Here is an 18366-nt window from a genome sequence, read left to right as displayed (position 1 = left end):
AAGAATTTCCCTTGCAAAGAACCACCATCGCTTGGTAACAGGACTGACTGGCACCCATGAAACTGCAATAGACCTGTCCACCTTCAGATGTCTGTATTAGAATACACAGAAATATGTAATAAGCCTGTTATCACTGGTTGTCTTCATTACTTACAGCCCAGTGTTCGTCACTGTAGCTTATTGACACAATAACTAGCATTTCATGACGACTGAAAAGCAGTCTTTAATCTTATGATAGGTTGTGTAGTATTTTAAACAATCCCTGCCATTTTGAGGAACTGTCACCATTTCAGACTTCCTTCAACAGGACACATTTGTTTTCTCACGCGGAGCAAGACATGGACAGCTTACCTTTGACACTGTTTTATTTCCTGATGGTATCAAGGAAAATATGGATAACTTGCTGATGTGATATTTTTGTTTCCAAATATTAACACACATGATCAGTTCTGGAATTTCCTTGTTTGGGGAGAAGGGTGAGAGATGAGACGTGATGGTTGAGTGAGTTACGTTTTGAAGTTTATTGTCAGGAAGGCTAAGTTGTCTTTGAAAGAGAATCATTCTCATGTTTGGCACAAGGACAGACGGAGAGCACACTGTAGAATTTGTAAATGTGCTCTCCCTTTCAGCCTGGAAAGTTTATTAGATTGATAAGTCACAGAGAATACATTCTAAGTGACTTTTAACACTTAAGAGTTGTCTTAGGTAGGGTTTTACTGCTGTGAACATACATATGACTATGAAGGACAACATCTATTTGGGGCTGGTTTACAGGTTCAGAGGTTCAGTCCATCGTCATCAAGATGTGAGCATGACAGCATCCAGGCAGGCATGGTGCAGGCAGAGCTGAGAGTTCTATATCTTCATCTGTAGGCTGCTTGTGGAAGACTGACTTCCAGGCAGCTAGGATGAGGGTCTTAAGTCCACGCCCACAGTGACATATCTAATCAAAAAGGCCACACCTCCTGATAGTGCCACTCTCTGGGCCAAGCATATAAAAACCATCACAAGAGTCTAAAAACCATTTTTATTTTTATGTTGTGTGAGGGAGTCACATGCCACAGTGTACTTGTAGACACAGGAGGACAACTTGTGTGAGTCGGTTCTCTCCTCCCTTGGACTGGACTCAGGTTATCGGGAATGACAACAGGTTTCTATATACACTGAGTCATCTTGTTAGCTATTTAGTACTTTTAGAAGATTTAAAAAGTTACTTTGAACAAAAATGTCTTATAAAAACACACTAAGGTCCATGATGACAGCATGACCTGAATTAAAACACCTGAATTTTGTCTCTAGTGGTTTTCTTCTTGCAACTATAAGTGTGATCATCTGTTATCTTAATTTTAGGAAGATAATTTAATGGAGATTCATAAAAACCATCTAGGACTTTGAATATTAAAGTAAAAGTGTTCTGTAAGTGAATTAAACAAGATTTGTTTTTTTTCAGTAAAATGTTTATATACAAATAAATAAATTAGCTTTACTGATTGTAGACATAAATCCATTCACTTGAAACGACAAGCATGCTACTTGTTCATTATTTTGATATATAAAGATTCAACTTTAAAGATGAGTGCTTCCAAGATTTCCTCATGGAAAGATCCTTAAAAGAGAATAGTTTTGCAGTGTGTTTAGTTGTACTGATCTGCTTTTTATGTGGGATAAGTTACCTGTCTCATGTGGCTGGGCTGTGACTGGCCTAGATCATTACATCATAATTTGAAACAGTTAGTGTTCAGTATTCTATGTGCCCAACTTTTATACAGAAACTTTGTTTGGAGAGCCTGAAGAAAGTGCTTGCCTGTCTCTGAATATGTTTGCCACGCGTCCACGGGGTGAGAGTTACTAAGCGATTTCCTTCTAGTCAAAGCTATTCACCAACCAGACATTACAGCCATCACATTTAAAGGCATGTGAGCATACAGAAAGGAACAGCGCCTCCAGTTCACACATTCTGCCATTCTTCATGGAGACAGCCCTGGAGGATAGTAATTTTAAAAACATAGGTAGCATCCATCGTGGCTATGAGGAACGGATCATTTGCCTCTTGCTGCTCACATTTGCTAAGACTCTTATGAAGATTTTCCCTGGGCACATGAATCAGTTTAATAATGATTGCTGCCAGTTGGTGGCTAGACATCAGCCTGCCAGCCTCCTCAACAGCGTTACCATCTGCTATTTGGACTCACAGTGTGCTGCTGCCATGCACCACCTCATTAAGAACGGGGCCCTTGTGAGCCATAGACAGTAGCTTATTCAAGTGAGCTGAAGTGAACGCCTCCCCAAGCCAAATTCGTAGAGGCTGCATGCATCCCTTCCTCCTTGGAAACTGCTCTATTCTGATCACGCAGTTTATGCTGACCATGCAGTCTGATGGCTCATTGACTCTGATTAGGTAGGTGTTAGTTCTTCAAGGGTTCTTCTCAAGGTAGCACTGAAATACAAATATGATTATGCAAAATATTTATCCTACAATTTTTTTCCTTTTTTCTTTTTTTCTTTTTTTCTTTCTTTCTTTCTTTCTTTCTTTCTTTCTTTCTTTCTTTCTTTCTTTCTTTTTTTTTTTGGTGTGGTGGTGGCAATAGAATCAACATCTTGAAATGATACCAGTCACCGTACTGCTGACCACAAACATTTCAACAAGTCTATTGTGATCAACTTGTTTTTTTTTTAAGCTATTACAATTTTGTTGTTTTCTTTTAGTTTTATGGGATTTCTGTTTTGTGGCTTTTAGTTCTTGGAAACAGACTTTTATAATACTTCTCTCACTTTCCCTATTAAATATACCCAAAGGGATCTAGGGGATAAAATATTTGTATTTGTCTGACAAAAATGAATATACTACTTTTTCAGTCCTCACATCTGTACTTAGCAGTGTGCAGATGTGTTTCTTAAACTTGGTATTGTTAGGGCCTCTGGGTTTTCTTTTCTGGTCAAATAGAGTCTGAGAGTGGGAGAGCAGGTCTCAGCTTCTGCGCTCTGCAGGATGAGCCCTCGAGACTCTCAACCACAGTTGAAATCATGGCTGTTATTAAGAAGTGTGCTTTGGATGAGCATTTGCAGGGATGTGAAAGGCAGAGAGGGCTGGTTGCTACATAGGCTCACTGGTAGCTTCCACCAACACCACAAAGAACTCTGGAGACAAGGCATGAGGCACAGGACAACTTTGCATCCCTGCAATGATCAATCATGAATGTGTGTCACCCTGTGAAGGAGAGTGACATTAGATGATATGCTTCTGTGCTGTGGAGGCAAGTCCCAAGGACACCTGATGGCAGAAGAGGCCTGACAGCTGTAAGCTGCTTGTTAACTGTCCATGCAGCAAACAGAAATGAGTCCTTCTCTGAAGGGAGACCAGGGCCACACTTGACAATGCTTCTGTGCACACTATGTCATCCCCTTTGGAAAGGTGCCCACATACCTGCACAAAAATGATCCTGAGAGTCTGGCACTAAAGAAACCTTTCAACTCATTTCTCTCCTAGCATTAATTCATTTACTATGAATTAGGGATACACAGAACACAGTTCTATAAATATCTCTGTAAATATGCAGGATCTTGCAGAATGTGAAAACAAAATGAAACAAAACAAAACAAACAAAACCCCAAAACAAAAAAAACACCCAAAACAACAAAAACAACAACAAACTCACAAAAACAACAAATCCACTAAAACGAAACAAAATAACAGCAAAACCAAACCAACAAACCAAATCAAACTAAACTGTGGTTCACTTGTCCTTCACCACCGGCTTATCAGTCCTGCCTGAACCTCTGGTATCCTTAATTAATTAAGTCACATACTCAGGTGTATGGAAATTTGGCTTTTTTTTTTTCAAAATTGAACACAGTTCTTACATGTTGTCTATGATGTGCATGTGAACACACACACATACACCCCTCACATCCTTTATTTTCAAGATAAATACAGGCATTACCTTTTAAAATAAGTTGACAGAACACCCATTATGTATTAGGTAAATTATAAATAACAGAAATGTTTCATACTTCTGCAGGCTAGCAAAACCAAGATCAAGGCTCTGGCAGGGTCTGTAGCTAGAGCACACTTAATTGCTCACAGCATCTGTTTGTTGTCACTTAGCAGAAGGGTGAGTGAGCTCCCGTGAGCCGTTTTTTTATAAGGGAATATGTTCTGTTCACTCCCTGAAGTCCCGGCCTCCTAACATCCTCCCCTTTGGGAGAGGTGAGATTTCAACACCTGACTTTCGAAGGGCAGGGACATATTAGGTCCACAGTACTTCCTTTCTACTCTGGGTTGCATCTAAACTCTAGATGGTTAGGTGATATAGCATTTGACTTTTGACTGATGTCTATCTGTGAGCAACTTCAAGAAAGATGAATACTGGCCTTCTCGCTAATCATCGACACGGATCTCCATGTTCATGTTTGATGGACTCTAAAGCATTTTCAGAGTTCACACTGTATTTCTCCGGAGAGTCCCTTAGGTCTATAGGCCATTGTGATTATTTTTCTAATGTTCTCAGCTTCACTGAAAAGAGATTTTCTTATCTCCCGACACCATAATGACTGTATATGACCCCTATACTTAGGCACCTGAAAATTCAATAATATTGTATCTCGGCCAACTCTATCTAACATCATGTCTCAGGGTAACAAGACAGAGCATAGGACACCAGTATCTCCATTTTTTAGATCATGTGCATTCTTTCTGGGACCTTTTCAGGTTGTGATTTGGAGCGTTGAATTTTTCAGAAACCTTCAGCAGCAGTAAACTCTACTGCATTCTTTCTGAGAAGTATTACTCACTGGTGATCCTTTTTCAGTCCCTTTCTCTGAGTGTCAAGGATGTTGGGGGTGACATGGAGGGCTAGATATTGCTCCAGTGTGTTACATTTGAAACCATGATGCTGGTCCTTGGAAAAAGCAAATGCCACCATGCTTTCATTTGGATGTTTATTTGGTTGCATCTTTGATGGTTTCCCTCTTCCCAAACACTAAACTTACAGTGTGGTTTAAGGGAAGAAATAGGTTTCGATATGTACTGTATTGAGAAATGAAGCATTTGTCCTCAGAGGTAAAATTACTCATTGCTTCAGTTCTTTATGTATTCCATTGGTTCAGTAGTCAGAACTGTACAAACACAGAAGGACCCCAATTTATGTAGCTTGCTTAGTTATTGATGGCCCAGAAGATGTTCTTCACGGCTCTTTTGGTTGTCACAAATCCACTCAATATCTAAATACATTTCACTCAGTTTATCAATTTCATCAGAATAAATTGATCTCCTGGGAGCTTGATGGAGATTTCACAGACAATAAATATTGAGTACATTCAAAATATTGATCTTTAAAACATCAGCTTTTCTATGCCTCAACAGTTTATACCCCAAGTTATTTAAGTGTTTACATTCTTGGTAACACTTTCCAGTTTTCAGTGTAGAAAATCATAAATCTTCCAACTGTCTTGTTCTTACATATTTGAAACTTGCTCTTCTTAATAAATTTTAAGTATTTTAATTTGTTCAGTTGATGTAATGTAAGGATATAGTTCTTGGTATTTTGACATTAAATTTCAGTCATTCTCATAGCCTGTAGAACAGTTTGGGTTTTCTACATGCACAGTCATGCGTGGTATGCCTGATACGCATGACAAGGACAAACCACAGTTGTGGGGAAAACCCATGTTTTACTACTAAGTAGCATGCCAACTGTATGTTTTCTTAATAGATAACTATCAATTTCCCCTCTGCTCCCAGTTTTATTTATATTGTTAATACATGTTGATTTGTTTGCTTTCTCTGCAGCTACTGACATATGGTTTGTCTTATTCTGTTATATGATGAATTGCATTAATTAATTTTAAAATGTTAAACCATTTCATGATGTACTGTTCCTTTATTACACTGCAACTTTCGTTTGATAATATTTTGTTTAGTATCTGAGCATCGACGTTTGTGAGACTTACTGGCTCCCAAGCAGAAAATTGGACAGCTAGCTTCCATTACTTAATCTCTGGAGGCATCTGGGGGATTATTTCTAGGAAAAAAGCACGAAGAACAGGGGTGAAGCTCTTTGTTTCCATAGTGGCAAAGGACTTTACATAAATAAAGGGAATTCTTGAAAGGTGAAGTTTATGATGTGTTTCCATAGGCTATCCATTTTAGGATTACGAGATACTCTGAAACTATCAAAGTATGGAGAATATTGCCCAGGAAAATGTTGTATGAATGTTACAACTACCCAAGTATACAGAGAGATGTAGCCTAACAGGCCCTATGTTACGAATGAGGATGAGATTCATGTCTTTACAGTGTATTGAAACTGTTCACTTGTGGCAAGAATGAAAGACCTTGGAATCTAGAAACTGTTCAAGATTTCTGTGTATTTTGCTTGTCCATAATTGATCATATATTTAAAATTAACAGATTAACAAATTTATAACAAGCAAAATACCTTATTTCTATGAAAATTTCAGGTTGATTCAGGAAATATTTGGGGTAATAATTTCCTTTTTTGATGTTATGTCAGATTTTGGTTCCAAAGTTCATCTACAGCAGGGAGCAAGTACTTATTTCCTGTATCAGGTCGAACACGTTGATATATCCCTAATCAATTGACAAATCCTGCAAGCTTGGTACTGATTTCCTCTTAAGGATTTAGAAGAGTTTAACAATGAGATTGAATTGGCCCCAAGTTCACTTTGTGGAAAGCTGTGTGGATCGAGAACCAAGGGGCAGTTCTTGAGAGGTAAATTTGTAAACGTACAGCCATAAACTATCTTCTTTCCTGACTGCTAGGATGATGACTTGTTAAAAAATTCTGCACAAAGTCAGTTGAGATATGCTGGGACTGACGATGCTATATACTGAAGAAGATGCAGGGAACATCTTCTGCAAGAACCAGGACATATTACTGGGAGTATATCTTTTCATTGCTTTTTTGAGGGGTCTAAAATATGAGGGTAGAAATATAAGAATTTATTTACTTAAGAGTATTTCAGTGGTGCGAAGTGTTTATCATCTGGCATGGTATGCTGTCTCCCCATGTTCATGTGATAAAACTGTTAACTGCAAGTGTGAACATATTAACAGATGGTGCCTTTTAGAGGTTAACTAATGAAGGCGAATGAGATTCATGACCTCTAAGAAGGTTTACAGGGGAGCTATCTAGATCCCTCTTTTAGCCCTCCATTCTACCATGTGGAAATAGTCTGTGATCCTTCTGGAGTATAAAACTCAGAGAGACATACTGGGCCCTCGCGAGACACCGAACTTATTGACATTTTGTATTTCCAGCCTCAAGATCTGTGAGAAATAAATTACTTTTCTCTGTGAAATAGTCAGCCTCAGATATTTTGTTATAGATGCATGAATGGACTAAGATATTACTGCAGTAGAAATATCAGGGAATGAAACAATTTCCCTGCAGCTCTGAAAAGCCTAAAAAGAGAAAGGGTCCTTTCTGAGCAAAGTAGTGATGTACACACTGCTCTGGTAAACAGGGAAGATATAAACCAACTGAGGGAACTGGTCATACTGGAGCTGGTATGCTGTGAGAGAAGAAAACCCATGTGGCTTGTTTCAAGGCAAGGACCACAGGACACACAATTCACTGAGGCCATCAAGAGCACTCCTATGAGAGGGGACCAGTATCATCATGATAAGTGGTGGTGCTTGTATTCAGTTAGGGCTGAAGAGGAGGCCGTCACGGAGCTGGGCTTGTTAATATCACTCAGGGTAATGGACCCTGAAGTAATAAAGGGCCCTGCAGGACTGGTGCTTAGCTACCAAAAGCCAAGAGGCCGTAATTACTGTAACAACTAGTGAAATTGGAGGGGTAGTTAAGTGGGCTTGACTCACAGGGTGTTAGGGAGATGATTAATTGAAGGTAACACCCCTACAGGCAAAACAGATGAGCAAGTAGCAAGGATGCTGCTTAACTTCTATAACTAATTAAGGCAAGAATGGAAAAGCAAGATGTTAATGGTACTGTCCCTGATGAATCTTTACAATTTCTTGCTCCGGTTACCAGACATGAAGAAAATTGTAAGGATTACAGAGATGGGAAAAGTGGCTCAGCCTGAACAAATAAAGGCCCTGTTATATAATGACATGTGCATATTGTGATGATTCTTCAGTTCTTCCTCAGATGGACTTCTGGCCAATTATTAGGGTGACTACTCACTGAGAAAGGAGAATATTTGTCTCCTTCTAGAATTGGTTAGCCTAGGCTTGTAGTTGATTTTGGCTCCTAACTGTCTTTTTGGCAGTCACACCAAGTCATCAACAAGTAGCAGAAAGGCAGAAGGGGTAAACTGAGATAGAGGTGAAACTGCACCACTTGGACCTTTTGCTTGGGGAGAGTTTACATGACCCTTGCTGCTTCTCTGAAGCCACTATTACTTTCCTGCCATGGCTACATGTCTCTCAGGCTCATTCCTTGAGAACAGTAACAGTAAAGCAGGTGTATTAATGTAGACACATTCTTGTGAAGCAGGGGATGTCTCCACTGGAAAACTTTGATTTATTGGCCAACCTTAAACTTGATTAGAATTGTGCTGAAGCACAAACATTTTAATATTCTATCTTTTTCTATTAGGGTTTCCCATAGACACAGAACCAATATGACACATTCATCTATCGCTCCAGATATTTACTATAAAGAACTGCCTTACACCAGTATAAAGTCAAGGTCCTATCATCTGCTATCTGAAGTCCTGAGTCCCAGGAGCACTGATGGTGTCAGACCTGGTCCAAGATCTGAAGACGGAGGCCTCACTTCAATAGGGAGATAAAGAACTTGACCTCTCATTTCTGTTTTGGCTTTATTCAAGTCCTCTATAGATTAGCCATATTTGGGACCACAATCTGTTTGACTTGATTTGTCAGCTCAAATATTAATCTCTTCTAGAAATATCCTATGGACATACCCAGAAAATATGTTTAACCAGGTCTGGACCAGTTGGCAGGTATACCAAGGCATGCATGCATCCGGTTTGTAGGTTACACGATTTAAACACTCTACCTCCTCTGGATTCCACTCATTTTCAACTCTCACAGGCATTTCCTCAAATGAGACTCTTATAATCAAGTCTTTGTAAGTGCTTGTTGGGAGGCTGGACTAACAAACTTGCACTTTGTTCTGGGAGGAATTTATATTGGATCAGTAGGATTCTATTCCAGCTTGCTCTAAAGTTCCTTGTTGGGTGGGTAGCTTTAATCTGGCCAATTGAGCCCCCTGGCATTATGTATAACCTTTCAGGGATCCTTTTCTCAGTGCAGACTGTTATCTGGGGCTGGATGGAGGTTAAATGGTCCCAGTCTTGTGCCAGTTTTGAGAATCGGGAAGCTAAGTGTTGAACAAAAGGTAAACAGTAATCTTTTTGTAGAGTTATGGAAGTTTCTGTGTGCATACCTTCCCTCCTCATTGTCACTTAGTCATGAAAATTCAGGCCACCCAGTCTAAGTTCAGTCTTTCTCTCCACTCAGCAAATCGTTCTGCTCAGACAGCCAGAAAACTAGCCTACAGGAAAGTCAGGCTGAAGAGATGGCTCAGAGGTAAAGGTTCTTGCTGCTCTTGAAAAGGATGGGGGTTTGGTCCATAGTACCAAGGTACTATGGTAGTATCAAGTCGTGAGGTAGTAGTACATAACCTTAACTACACTTCCAGGGGATCCAACATTGTCTTTTGGTCTCCATCCATGGGCACTGAATCCCAAGCTCATCCAGTGGCTTTTAAAAACATTAACAACCTCTTCCTAGTATTTCTACATAAATATTTAGGTATGTTTACAGCTGAGTGGTTTTTTTTTGAGGTAGGGTCTCATGTAGCCCAGACCAGCCTCTCTTGAATTCTATTTGTGCCCAAATATGACCTTGAGCTCCCACCCACCTCTGCTTTCCAGGTACTGCGATTACAAATGTGCACCCACCATATCCAGGTCCCATAAACATTCTATTTCACACCATCTCATAGTATTTTAAAACCAAAATTAATTTCAATGCCTATTCTAACTTCTAATTCAATTTACCAGCTCATTAGTCATTGGGGATTTTGCTTCTTAAGTTGCAAGCATTTGGAATCCTTTGACAACTGTATATGCTTGATTTTCAGTTTTATTCATATTAAATATGGTTTCAGTCTTTTGAAATTTGCTGAGATGTGGTTTGTGATCCAGTTTGTGATGTAAGTGTGTAAATATTCTGGGGTGCACCCTACAAAGACACACATTCCTAAGGATTTGGATGTATTGTTTTACATTATGACTTGCTCACTGGCATAGGACAGTATCATGTACTCTATAGAACTCAACATGTACTGAGTTGAACGACTCTCCACACCATATTCTGATAAATGTTAATGCTGATCCTTTATAAGATGGAAATTATTCCATGTTTTTTTCTTGTGTATCTACCAGTTTCTCTCCATTAGTCATATGTTTTCTGTCACTAGTGCATCATGAGAACAGGAGATAGTCTCGTTCGTAGGGGAAGCCTGTGGTGATAATTTATAAACCTCATATGAGAAAAAGTTTTCTTTCTTCCGCCCTACCCTCAAAGTAACTGTTCATGGTCTTTCATGAGACTACATGAGACCAGATAACTGACACTCCCAATTGCTCAAACATTTCTAGTAGAATCAGCCTTTGTGTTTTTTTAAGCTTTCAGGATAAGATTTCTCTAGGTGGTTTTGTGGCTGGTTGTCCCCGTACTTACTCTGTAGACTGGGCTGTCCTCAATGTCAACAGATCTGCCTATCTCTGTCTCCCAAGTGCTGTATTAAAGGTTTGTGCCACCACTAACTGACAAGAATCACTTCTTAATTTTCCAAATTCCGCTGTCATTTTCTCTTATAAATAAACATGACTTGAGGTTAAAACTGTTATAAACATACACCTCATATATTTAATCTTCCTCCTGCCAACCTTATCTACGTAAGTATGATTATAAAAAGAAGTGCAAATAGATTTATTCAGGCCTAAAAATGTACTATGCAGGCTCTAAGAGGCTGCTTATACACTGCTCAGGTCTTTTCAACTTTGGATTTGGGTCATGACTTTGGAAGACTGGACCCTACTCTCTGTTAACAGTGCTTCAAGCACTATTCCAAGCATCCAGCCTCCTTACCCGAGGCTTCTCTGATGTGACAAGGTTCCCTCACAGCTTACGGGGAGAGCAGAATTGGGATGTGAAGGGAAAAACCCTCACACAGAGATGGGTGCTGATAGGGAAGAAAAATGCTTCTCTCTCTCTCTCTCTCTCTCTCTCTCTCTCTCTCTCTCTCTCTCTCTGTGTGTGTGTGTGTGTGTGTATGTGTGTGTGTGTAATGCTTTGGTCTAACAGCTAATGAGCTCTTGACAATGCTTCCCCGCTTTCCTTGGATTCTCTTTCACGTGTTCAGACTCAGCCCCTCTGTCTTTCTTTCCCGCTCCTAAGATCTCATTCCCCAGTAGAAGTTATCTACGTCTTGTTCCAAGTGCTACTTCCAAGGAGAACCTAGATTAAAGAAGTAAGGTAAGCAGGTCGTCGACATATTTCACAACATGAGAGTAACATGAGAAGATAATCTGCTCGATTTTGTACAAGCCATAGGGCATCAATTCATTCAGCTGGCAGCATACTTGGTGGCTTCCATCTTTCTCCTTTTTGAAAGCTCACAGTCCATTCTGAGTCTAACCACCTAAGGAGAAACAAAAAGGTGGCACAGGTTAGCTTGTGATTGAATAGGCAATTTTCTCTAGGATGTTTGGCTCTGAGCATTTTTCTGAGTAAGGGGGTCCTTGGCATTCGTATGGATACTCCAGTGTAACATGGAGGAGCTTTCATTGTAATTAAACGTGAAAAGCCCTTGGTTGCTCTGGAAACAAGCACGCCGCATTCTTAAGACTCCTTGGTGAAAAGCTACATCTTTTACTGCTATAATTCTTTCTGTTAAGAAATTGAAGATAACTTACAAAAAAATAAAAAGTCTGCTTTACTGGAATCCTTACAGGGTTTTCTTTGTTCATGAAGAAAAAAATTACAGAAGGTTCAGAGAGACAATAGTGACCTACTAGGAATAACTTAAGACTGCCGATGTGCTAACCACAGGTGAAGGTGTTAACACTTCTTTTTGCTGTGGCTGGTTCTTAAACCCATCTGAAGTTCAAAAGAAACCACAGAGAACAACATTGCTTCCAATCTGTCCCTCATAAAATTTCCAGTGGGACAGAAAATGAGAAAACAAATAAATTAGTAACTAAAACATATCGTATTTGAAATAAGAACTACAGACAAAAATAAACTACGGATGGATAGTGTGGACAATATTATGTTCCCTCTATAGAAGTCTCATATTGAAGTCCTTACAACCAAATATCCATAACTTAAGTGTATCTGGAGACTTTATTTTTAATTACGTCCATGTGTCTGTTTATGGGTAGGTATCTGGGGGTACCCATGAAGGCTAAAAGAGTGTCAGGCACCCTGCGGCTAGAGTTATAGGAAGCTGTGAACTGTCTGATATGGGTCCTAGGAATAAAACTTTGGTCCTTTGTAAGAGATACAAGTGCTCTTAACTCCTGGGTTATCTGTCCAGACCCTGGAAGTGACACTTAAAGAAAAGATTAAAAGAAGGACTTAAAAGATTAAAAGGTAGTCCCTCAGATACTGACTGGGTTGCCCAAGCATACATCAAAAAGGCCTCAGGAGAATCTCAACTTACCAATACCTTGACTGTGAATTTTTAACCTCCACAACCAAGATGTTTCTCTTACACAGTCATTTAGTCTGTGTATCAGCTGTGGCAGGCCCAGCAAACTAATGCACACACAGAGAGAATATTTGTTTTTGTTCCTTTTAATCTCTGGCCTCACAGAGAAAATAGAATTTTAACAAAAACCTGAAGAAGAAGAAAAGGCAGCCAGAGGCTATCTGGGAGAGGAGAATTCTGGAAAGGAAGACACAATACGGGGAGCCCTGAGCTGGAGGGATGCCAGGGTAGTTTGAGGCTTAAGCATTGAAAGAGGAGCTTGGGAAGGCATGATCAGGAGTCAGAGGCAGACTGTATGAGAGTGGATCTCAGTCAATGCAGGCCCACAGTGTGCACGAGGAGATGCTGGGAAGACCTGGGAAGCCATTTTGACACTGTCCAGATTGGTGTGACGGTATAGGCCTGGTGGGTAGGCAGAGCTGACACTAAAGGACAGCCACACACAGCACCACAGCACGACTCAACTCAGCAATTTTCCACCTACCATATGCCTTTAAAATGACCTCTTACTCATTTAAATAGACATAAAACTTTTAACTTATTTTTTTGAACAGTTAACTCCTCTAATGGCAAACTTGATGCCTGGATCAGTTCTCGGCTGTAAACAGGTAATCATTCTGGATAAAACACATTCAGTAAAATTTAGAAATTGGCTATAACCTTATTAAATAGCTTTCTGTTCCTTACGCTGTTGTCTTCCCTTCAGGGAATGTCATGTGTGCTAGGTTACCTCATACTATTTTATAAGTTACCCAAACCCTGGCTATTCAACAACAACAATAACATTTTTCTTGATATACATTAACTTCAGAAAAATTCTAAGTTTAGTTAAATGTGTCTGCGGGCCAACTCTCCTGATAACCTCTGATGGTTCCAGTTATTTTCTCAGTTCTCGGATTTACATTCCATTTTTTTCCATACTATTTGTATTTCTCTTGAAATTCTGCCTTCACCTATGAAATAAACCCTTAGTAAAACCGTTTAATATACTCGTCATGCTAGTCTACAGTCCTTTTCTACGAATCCCAGCCTCTATAAATCTGTCTCTTCTGATTTGTGATCAAGGTGATAGTACAGAATTGTGAGAGAAGATGTTTACATTTTTAAAAGAAAGATTTAGGCCAATTAGGTAATCATGTTTAAAAAAAAATCTTATACAAGACCCGCAAGTTAATTTCAGGTAGTATATCAAACACACATAAGAGGGCAAGATAGGTAAACATCCTTGTGGGTAAGAAATGATTATTTATAGGTTAGGCAAGGTACTTACTTGCCTTGGGGGAGAAAAAGCTACACATTTATAATAATCTATCAATGAGAGAGGTAAAATACAAACTGTAGAGGAGAAAAATGCATTTGGTTGTGGAACATAGGCAGCATTTATAATTTCGAAGTCAATCAATAGATGTAACTAAACAGCCCTTTACTAAAGAGCATATGTAAGTGGCGAATAATGGCAAGATCTGTCGTCAGTCAGCAGAAGTCTTTGTAAGTTAACCCCATACAACCACTGAATGCCAGCGAAGGTGGAATACTGAGAATTCTTATCAGACCAGGTTAGTATGACAGTTTGAAAAGCTCGCACTGTAACTCTAACTGTAAGCATAGGACATGTCTGAGCTATTCGACATGCAGGCACATATATCAAGAGAGGCAAATCCATGTGACAACAGATAAGAGTAATACTCATGTGAGCATTATTTGTAAAAACACTAAACCTGGAACTAAATGTACAGTATCACTATGGGAGATTAGCCACAAATTACTTCCTTACAACATGATTGAACTTTTAGAAAATGATCCCAATAGGCAAGTCTATAGTCAAGAATGTTGGTTGTTTGGGGATGAAGGAATAGGGGGTATCTTTGGAGGGTAATGCTTTTCAGAAGGTGAAAATGGTGTACAATTTGACTGTAATAATGGTCCCACAAAGTGAATATAATAAAAATAATCACATACTTTAAATGGATGAATTGTATGGCTTGAATTATATCTCATTAGTACCATTAGTAATAAAATATTTTGTGTATATCCAAAACACTGGAGGCCACACAGCGTAAGAGTGAAAGAATATTTTTAAAAGAGCCATTGCATGAGACAACATGCATAAACTCAAATACAGTGTGGAGTGAAAGGCGCGGGGTATTACAGACTATTTGATGAATAACTATCATGACAGAAAGAACAATTCTAGAATACTTAAGGCTAAGGCAACGTCTATATTTAGGGTGAATGTGCTTTCTTTGATACAGACTGGGATGAAGGAGGCTTGTACTAGATTTTATCATCAGATTGTTGCCAGAGCACGTCTGTTTAAGGGCTGAACTGGATTTGTAATTGGCGTACTATTTTCTGTGCTGATTTTCAACAAATGTTAAACAGCTTCAACAACCTAGTTGTTCAGTAAACGATCTTGCCAAGTAAGCACTGAAAAAGGGGGGAGGGCGCTAAAAGCATACATAAAGATTTTCAAGTTGTTTTAAGTTTGTTGGGATTATGCAGAGTTTCAAAATTCCTCTATACACTTTTCAGTATGTTTTAAATGATCACGGTTGGACGTATCACAACAAAAGAGAAATTATCAAAATACAATAGTTTACCTTTTTTACACTAAGCCAATTTATCCAAAACGTTGGACTTTACTACCCACGGAAAGTGGCTATTTCAGAATAAAAGGCTGGACGGTTTGGCTACTGTTCTAAGGGGTTCCTGGTGGGTGACTGGTAACCGGCCCTGGGAGGAGGAGCAAACAGGAGCGTGGGATTCCCCGGCGATGTTCAGAACCTGTGCAAGCGAAGGGGCATCCTTACAGAATTCTTTCTGCAAGCACCAGGGAAGCGGTGCCGGCTCCCAGAAAGTGAAGAATTTGCCTGCCACTACAATCTGCAAGCGTGTATGGCCCGCGGCCGTGAGTGGGTGTTTCCTCCTCCTATACAAGGTTGTGAAAGATGAGTACGTGACGGATTTCGCTCTTCACCGGGGCAGTGGGGGTGGTCACAGAACTGGTAACTCACTAATCGGCGACTCTCCAGAGGAATCTTAAGGCACGTAAAGTTTTTTTTTTTTCTCTCTCTCTCTTTACCTGGGCTTGCATTGCCGGGAGAGGGACCGGCGAGGATCAGGGTGTGGCCAGATGCCTTCCGCAGATGCTCCCACTCATGAGGCGGAGTCCACTCGGTGTCAGGACGCAGCCCGGTTGGACAGGAGGAGAATACTCGCATCCCTTCAGCCAGCTTAGAGTAGCGGGAGCCGTTTCGGACTGGAACAAGGCTCGATGCCACTCCGGGCATCCCACGCGGAGCGGTTTTGCCTTTCTTCGGTGGCTGGGATCTTTACCGTTCTGACAGGTCTGCAGGTTGCTTTGCAACTTTGGTAAAAGCGCGACGTGGGCGCGGCTGACAGCTCTACGCACGCGCGGTGTTGGTTCCCCCCCCCCCCAGCCCACCGCTAGGCCACGCCCACAGCGCAGGCCACGGTCAAGGTTTAGCCTGGGCGGCTCGCTGAGCTGCGGCTGAGAACCGGTTGCTGCTGGTGCTTGTGGGCGGAAGAACACACACAGGATTCTGAATTACTTGTAAACAGTGTCTATCTTCCTCCAGAAACATCCATACTAGACCCATGTAAACGATAAGATCCTGTGCTTCAACCTAGTTTCTCAGAATAAGAAAATTTTCTCCATCAGGGTTTCTCAACCACCCGTGGTGGTGGGGATTTGGGCTAGGTGATGATGCTGTGTGTTCAAGAGCTGTAGTGATTTAGTATTTTGCAGCATCCCTGATTTCTTTTTTTTTAAATATATAATTTATTTATTTTTTCAAATTGTAATTTATACTCATTCACACAGGGGTTATAAACACAAAAAGCAGGACGTGGGGAAGGGGGTGACACTGGAGCGTGGGTATTCAGGAGGAATACAGATATGATTTCTAGTCTCTGGTTGCTAGCTTCAATCTCTACCCCTCTTAACCCCACAAGGCTTAAAATACAGCAGGAGTCAGGAAAAATAACAAGTTTGGTAACCTCTATCTGATAGAGTTAATATGATTTGATATCCTCACTTGTTCCAAAAATATTCATTTTTTACTTTATCATTTGCTGATACAATTTAAATCTAGGAATAGATTGATCACCTAAGACATTTAGATGCCAATTATCCGGCTTCTTTCCGTTCAGTTCTCCACCCTCTCTTACTTGCTGTTTTCTTGACATTGACTAGGGTGAGTATCCTTCCAGAATGTTCTTCACTCTCTCCATTTGACTGTTTCTGCATATTAATAAGACTGGTGGAAATTCTACCTAGATGACTTTTCTGTTTTCAAATGGCTGTCTACTTATGCTAGCAAGTTAATTTTATAAAATCCTTCTTCCTCTTTATGTCCAGGGATGAGAGATACCACCTATGTTAATTTCAACATTATACATGGATCCTGATCTATGTTTTTTTCTTTTCCACATTGATCAGATATTGTCATATTCTAAATTTATACTGTTTTAATTATAGTCTGTACAGTCTATTGCAATGTCTGAAAGAGTTAGGCCTGCCTCATTACGGCTTGCTTTTATATTATTTTTTCCCATATAAACTATAGAATATAGCTCCATTAAAATACTTTTAGAAAAATGGACAATAATTGACATATTTCCCTCTTGGAGAGCAGAGGATTTTTTTTCCTTTTACTTAAAACACAGTTTTGTGAAATTTAGCAAGACTTTCTAGTGTTTTCCATATAGAATGCTTACATGTGTTGCTCAATTTATTCCTAGAATAGTTCCTTTTATATTTGCACTGTAAAATAGGCTTATTCCATCTCTTCTTCCCCATGATTGCTTGTTGCTCCAAACAATGACCATAATTTCTACATGTAATTTTACATCTTGCTGTTATGTTTAACGTGTTACTGACTCAGGAGGGTTTCATCGAAAGCATCTTTCTGTTATGCAATTATAGTCATTATTCATTGAAGTTCAGATTGCCCTTCCTTGGCATTTCAGCTTACCTGACACAGCTCCTAGGATCTTTATATAGTGTCCCTGCTTTCTGCTGTGTCAGCTTCCAGGCTCATTCCAGTGTGGTTCCCTAGTGTGCTGCTCCAAACCAAAAACCAACTGTTGCCCAGGGAATCCTTACAGCTTCTGAGGCAGATGACATCTGGAGAATGTGGTCTGTGAGCTTCAGGATGATCATGGCTTAGCAAGGCTTCTGACTCTTCTATAAAACATTATATCTGTATCTGTATCTATATATGTATATATGTATGAATGTATATATATATATATATATATATATATATATATATATGAAAAATAAAAACAGATTTGTGGTAATATTGAACTTGTAGTGAAAGATCATAGGATATTACTTACTCGATGTTTATTCACCTCTTTTCTTTCATGCTGAAAAGGATAAATTCCTGAACTGTATGAGGGTTTGCCTTTCCCTAGTAAAATGCCAAATGTAGTTAATCTATTAGGATTCGTTTCACATTGGTTAGTCAAAAGTAAAACTAAATAAAGTTGTGGGGGAAACCCCACCATCATTTTTAAATATATTTTTTCAGTGGGATAATTAACTTATTTCTTTTTTCTATTAACTTATTTATTCACTTTGAATCTAGATTTCAGGGGGGGGGGG

General features: G+C 39.6%; 1 long non-coding RNA gene across 1 annotated transcript; it reads right to left on the bottom strand.

Annotated features, from left to right (window-relative positions):
- Nucleotides 1-10081: 10081 nt before the first annotated feature.
- LOC114610958 lies at nucleotides 10082-16069 on the bottom strand. Its single transcript, XR_003709764.1, has 2 exons — nucleotides 15817-16069; nucleotides 10082-11663 (listed from the first exon to the last, which is right to left on the bottom strand). It is a non-coding gene; the product is annotated as an uncharacterized LOC114610958 (long non-coding RNA).
- Between the last annotated feature and the right edge of the window lie 2297 nt (nucleotides 16070-18366).

This window comes from Grammomys surdaster, unplaced genomic scaffold, assembly GCF_004785775.1.
Source record: "Grammomys surdaster isolate TR1022 unplaced genomic scaffold, NIH_TR_1.0 126066, whole genome shotgun sequence".
Taxonomy (NCBI): domain Eukaryota; kingdom Metazoa; phylum Chordata; class Mammalia; order Rodentia; family Muridae; genus Grammomys; species Grammomys surdaster.
Note: the sequence above shows the minus strand (reverse complement) of the source record. Positions and strands in the feature narration are given on the sequence as shown.